The following is a 6,293-nucleotide window of genomic DNA, read 5'->3' as shown; positions in this document are numbered from 1 at the left end:
AAAAAAAAAAAAAGAGCACATACTTATTATCTCATGGGTTTGGAGATCAGAAGTTCAAAAGCTGAGGTACTGGCAGGACTGGGTTTCCACTGGAGGCTCTGGGGAATCTTTTCTTGCCTTTTATAGCTTCTAGAAGCTGCCTGCACTCTGGGGCTTGTGGCCCGTCCCCTCCTGAGCTTCCCCTGTGACCCCTGTTGTCTCATCTCTTCCCTGACTGACCGTCCACCTCCACACTCATCCGCCCCCTCTTGTCAGCCCTCTCTCCTATCTGCTGTGCCCAAGGGCTGTGGTGACATTGGGCCCAGCAGCTGATCCAGAATAACCTGCCATGTCAAAGTCCTTAACTAATCCCCCCCGCAAACTCCCTTTTGCCATGTAAGGGAAGGTACGCACAAGTCCCGGAGTTAGGTCTGGACTTCTTTTGTGGGGGAGATCATTATTTCTTCTGCCTGGACTGCTCAGACTCTGGGAATGATAGAAATACTAACAGAGGGCCTGGGGTCAGGGCCTTGACCTACGGGGAGGCAGGGATGGCCAGGACATAAGAGCAACTGGTACTTTTGAGCACCAGTTTTCTGACAGGTACCACATGCCTGAGATCTCATCCATCAGAACAGCTGCTGGGGTAGGTACTGAGAGCTGACACACCCCCCACCCACACACCCACCTGCCACACCACCCAGTGAAGGCTTTCTGATCTGAGGAGGTAAACATTTGAGCTGGATCGAGGCGTGAACAGGGTCTGCAGCTGACTGGGAAAGGAACCCCAGGAAGAGGAGCTTGCTGGTGCCAGGTCCCGGCGGGGAGATTTGGTCCTGAGTGGTGACTGGCTCTTGGGCAGAGCAGGTAGGGAGAGAGGGCTGACATGAGGGGGCGGCTGAGTGGGGGTGAGGGGGCCTCTGTGAAGCAGTCCTTCTCTCCTGACATAAACTGTATTCTCTCAGCCATGTCAGTGTTTATTCATGAGCATCTACTACTCACTGGGGTGCAAACACATAACTCTCAGTTCCATATTTGACTTAGTACCTTTTGCTGCTCACATTGGTCAGCAGCCCCCAGTAAATAAAAACAACACCGCTCAGGTAAGCATTAGATTAGCACATGTTGAATCCTGCTCAGTGTCAGTGTGGGGGATATAGACTCTGCGTCACAGCCTGCACATTAGAGTCCGTTGTCTAGGGGGGCTCTTGCCCCTGATCGGGGAGCCAAGACTCAAACAGGCCAGCCTTGTGGACCACAGGCCCTTGGACAGCGAAACTGGTGTTTGACCACCTCTCTCTAGCTTTATTGAGTTATAATTGGCAAACAAGGGTTGTGTATATTTCAGGGGTACAATGTGATATTTTGATATATTATACACCATGAAAAATCACCACAGTCAAGGTCATTAACCTTTCATTGCGTCACATGGCCACTCGGTGTGCACACGTAAGCTCTGTCCTAGCACATGCTAAGTGCACAGTGCAGTGTTGTTGCTACAGTCACACACATACTGTTGGTCTCTAGGATGCGTTCATCCCGCGTGACTGAAGCTTTGTACGTCTGACTACCATCTCCCACTTCTTCACCCCCCAGCCCTGGCAGCCACCATTCTGCTCTCAAATTCTTTGAGTTCTTTTTTTTTTAAGATCCCACATTTAAGTGAGATCATGCAGCATTTGTCTTTCTGAGTCTGACTTAAGTCACTTCACAGAATGTCTTCCAGTCACCCCTGTTGCAATGGCAGGACTCCCTTCTTTTTGAAGACTAAGTAATATTCCCTCATCTATCTCACCTTTATCTTTCTAGTTGTCCGTCAGTGGACACTTAGGTTGTTTCCATATCTTCCCTGCTACAAATAATTGTGAATTAAAATATGGATTATTAATGCTGTGGTGGGCAGAGGGTGCAAATTGGTTTTTGTTTCTGGCTTGAAGGAAACTCAAGCTATAGCACGAGAGATCCTTGGCACAAGGCAGGTGGTTCCCAGGACATCCTCGCTGTGCTCAGCTTCCCCCCCAAAGTGGCCTCCTCAGAGGTGGGCACATACCTTGGGGGCTGGCAGCGCTGGCATTGCCAGGTCAGGGTTGAGCAGGTGCCTGAGTACAGTAAGCTGAGTGCCTGCTATTTGTCTTTTTTTCTGTAAAAATCATACATTTTTGAGGTTGATGAGTGCAAAGGGCTCTTCTGCTTTCGTATCACTCATTTGCATCACAAACGCACCTCTTTCCTTTTTTCTCATGGTGAGATGACTAACAAGCTCACACTAACCTAAGAAACCCATCACTTCTGGCTAGTGGCATAAGGCCCAATGCTTGGCACAGTATCTAAAGGGAAAGACCTACAAGTCTGGGCGTGGGGTGGGGAAAGAAAGTGGTGGGGGAAGCGAACATCTCATTTGTCTGACACCAGAAAATCAATACATTAGGACATAAGGCTGAAACAGATTAAGAAGTGGCAGGGAAAGTGTGTGATTCAGAGGTTGGCGAGACCTACAGTGGCCCTAGGAGATTGGGACACGGTTGCCTCTGCAGGGGGAAGCAGTTGCCCGTGGCCTGTTGCAAAGGTACAGTGAAGCAACATTCGGGTTATGTGGTCATGTCTGGTGGCCTTAGTGTGGGAGTTGCATGCTTCTTATCCACACGCAGTTTTAATTATATAGAGACAATATACAGTGATCCCAAGATCCCACTGAGTTTTGCACTTTTCATATGGCACATGACAAAAAACCCATGTATAATCAAGTCATCCCTCCCACCTCCAAAAAGCAAGGATTTGTAATTCTGGCGTTCAGGAGGATGGTTTGGCTTCACTCATGGTTTGGATTCAGATTCTCAAATGATGTCATCACTCTTCATTTTTCCTGTCGTCTCTTGTTCCACTCTTCAGCTTTGTTCTCTGGGGGTTTCAGCTCCCTCCAGACTCATATCCTGCAGGAAAGATTGGTGTTCTCTTTAGTTGCTCAAGCAGAAACCCCAGTCTTCCCTGGGATGAGCCAGATTGGTTTGCCTTGAGTCCCATGCCTGCCTCTGAGCCAATCCCTGTGGCTAGGCACCCCAACGCAGCTGACTAGACCTGGGTCATATGACACCCCCTGGTACCTAGGGCTGGATGCCCAATCACATAACCTGAGATCTGGGTGGAGAGAAGACCTCCAAACAGAAGCAGGTGCACGGCATGAAATCACCTGTGTGCACTGTGTTATGGTCAAGGATTGGGTGGGTTCTGTCGTGGAGGGCTCTGTGTGCACTGGCTAACTCAGCTGGGGCCAACTTGGCTCTGGGCTGCTGGTTTCCCCGAGTGGCAGGGGGAAGTTCCCGCCCCTTTCCACAACAGGAAAGCAGCTTCTGGGGTGATGGGAGCCCCAGGGAGGACCAGCTGTCCCTGTCGCTTGGCCCACAGGTCTGACCTGGACTTTGCAAACCTCATTTCCTGTCTCAGCGGCTGCCAGAAGAGCCCTTTATAGCAAGCCCCAGTGTTCCATGGCCAGGGTCTAAATTAGCCTGTCCCCGAGGGCTCCTGCAGACGCCCAGGTCGCCAGCCTGCTGAGACCCAAGGCTCAGCCCCCTCCTATTAAAAATGATGATAAAAATAGCTCGTGTGTCTTTGTGCTGCTCTGTCCCTGTGTTACTGGCCTTATAAAGCCAGGCCTATGTGTCTGATGCACGTTCTTGAACCTGAAATATGGGAAGTCAGATGCTTGGAGAGAGCAAGTTTATTGAGGCCAAAAGCAAAGAGTTGGGGGAGGGGCACTCAACTCTGCCTCCCCCATTGAGAAAGGAAATGAGGATATATGAGTTAGGGGCCAGGACTGAGTGCAGGAGTTAGATTATTTTTTAAAGATTTATTTATTTACGCTTCCAGAACTGGGGTACAGGCCAGAGGTGTGGGGGGTGAGAGGGTTCACCAGAGACAGAGTGGGAGCAGAACAGGCAGATGGATGAAGTACACTGCTGAGGGGAGCAGCGGGCGGGTCAGGAGAGGTCTGCGTGCCATGTGAATCAGCTCTCTGGCCAGGGATTGAACTCATGCTGCAGTGGCTGCTGAGAGCCTTCCCAGTGCAAGCTTTAACCTATTGCCTCAAAGGGGTTAGATTCTATTGGCTTCAAAGACAGTTGGAGCAAAGAGATAGGGGCTTGGCTGAAGCTCATTGGCTACCTGCAGGGCACTTCAAGCCTAAAAGTGTGGGAAGAGGCTTCTTTAGCTAACTGAAGTTTTGGGGTTGTGCTGGTGCACCCCTGCCTCTGGGTAATCTCGCAGGGTCTCAGGCTTCTGTCTGGAGCTCAGCTCAAGGAGGTTCACTTCTACTGGCTCAGACGGTCAGATCAACTGTGTCTGTAAATACACACCACAAAGAGGAAATCAGGTACGTTTTTTCTTTTGTGCTCTCAGGGTCTGAGCAACTTTACCGTGTAGGCTTCCTTTCCAAGCTCTGTCAGGTTAATGGGGTGGGTACGGTTTTTCTTCCAAGATGATAGGAGGAAACTAAGCAGCATACAGTTAGTAAGTGGCAGAGATGGCCTTGAACTTGGATCTGCCTGACTCAGGACTCCACCCGGTGCCTCTCCACAGAAATATTTTCCCAGGTGTGTCGGACACCAGGAGGAGGAGATGGGGATGCCTGAGTGAGGCTGCAGGAAGCCTGTTTAGAGAATCCTCAACTTTGGGGATTTGTCTTGGGAACTGGGGGGGTCCTACTCCTGGTCTCAGGCTCTCTGCGCACTGGAACAGAGGGAAGTTCAGGCTAGATGAAGCTTGCCAGGAGGCTGGGTGCCCCGGCAGGTGCTGAAGCAGGTATCTTGGGGCTGAAGTATGGGCCAATGAGGCCTGCTAGTCTAGAGGGCTCCAGATCCTCCAGGTGCCCAGTTTTCACGGGCACATGTGGGAGTAACTGCCAAAGTAGGACTCTGAATTAAGACCACCGTTTTCCTAGGCTCACCCTACCTGGGCATTGACTTGGCCTAAAACAGGTGATATGATTTTCTGATATGGAGAGAAGGGGCTACTGGGCCAGATCAAATTAACAAGTAATAAGAGAAACAAAAAGTAACATTACAGTAAATAATAACTAACATCTGAAGATGCTAAGTCCAAGACCTTTTGTATCCCCGTGATGGAAGAATGTGCTGTCCTAGGCTCCCTCTGTCTTGTGGTTCTGGCATCCTCAACACATGGCTTCTACCTCATGACTAAATATTGCTGCTTGAATCCAGCCATCACATCTACACTCCAGCTAGTATGAAGGTGGGAGAGCAAAGCGCTCCTTTGCTTAAAAAGCTCTTTCCTAAAGTTACCTACAGCCTTTCTGTTTATATCCCATCGGCCAGAATTTGTCACATGATCTGCAAAGAAATCTAGGAAATGTAGACTGATTCTGAGTGCCCGTGTGCTTAGCTAAACACCAGTGACCCTAGGAAGGAGAGCAGAGCGCTCGGGGACGATTAGCAGACACCACCACGTTGCCTTAAGAGCAGATTTACGACCACTGAAAGCGTTAGACCAGCTCCTGCTCGCTCAGCTCGGAATACATACAAGTGCCTGCTCTGTGCTGGGTATTGTGCCAGGAGGGCACAGCTGCTGGTCTGTAGCTCCTTTGGTTTCCCCGGGCTGAGGAGAATGTCAGGTCTATGGCGGGACATGGCCAGGACTGAGGTTGCGGTCACGATTCCCCTGTAAACTAGCAGTGGGGCCCTGCTGAGGCCACATCCCCACTCAGCCCCCCTGACATAAAACGGGGAAGTTGGCAAGCTGAATTAACTTGGTCAAGATCCGCAGCAGCATCGCCAGGATTCGTTCCCTTGGCAGTCTGGCTCCCACGTCAGACTCTCAGCTGCTGCACTGCCCGCCTGGAGGAGCAGGTCAAGCTGTGGTTGTGACCCGTCCCTGGCATGTCCTGGCTCCCAGGGCCAATGAACAGGCACCAGTCAGCAGGAATTATGGCCAAGGCCCAGCCAGAGCACTGTAGGGGCTGGGGCTGGAGTGACCCAGAGTGGAGAGAAGAGGGCACAGGGCCTGAGTATGTTGAATCAGGTGACTCATGCAGGACCAGGCCAGTGGCCGTGGTCCTGCAGGAAACTAAGAGACAAAGTCAGCATTAACACCTAGACCAGAGGTTTCCCAACTGAGTAGAGAAATAGGTGTGGGTGGTACATTAAGAAAAAAAAAGAAACAAGAGAAGAAAAGAGTAGAATAGAAAATAGCAAAGTACATTGTACAAAGTAAGATTAAGTATGCTTTCCTGAAATTTTGATTTTATGTTTTATTGGTGTATACTGGGTTAAGCTATAAATATATTTTCTGCTGAGATAATTCTT

At 50.2% G+C, this 6,293-nt stretch overlaps 1 protein-coding gene across 4 annotated transcripts in view; it reads left to right on the top strand.

Annotated features, from left to right (window-relative positions):
- The window catches only part of EEF2K (eukaryotic elongation factor 2 kinase), a 45,789-nt gene that overhangs the window by 14,230 nt on the left and 25,266 nt on the right, over window positions 1-6,293 (top strand). The window lies entirely within an intron of this gene.

The sequence above is a fragment of the Condylura cristata genome, unplaced genomic scaffold (genome assembly GCF_000260355.1).
Source record: "Condylura cristata isolate star-nosed mole 26May11 unplaced genomic scaffold, ConCri1.0 scaffold00032, whole genome shotgun sequence".
NCBI lineage: Eukaryota > Metazoa > Chordata > Mammalia > Eulipotyphla > Talpidae > Condylura > Condylura cristata.
This window is presented reverse-complemented; position numbering and strand designations above follow the sequence as displayed.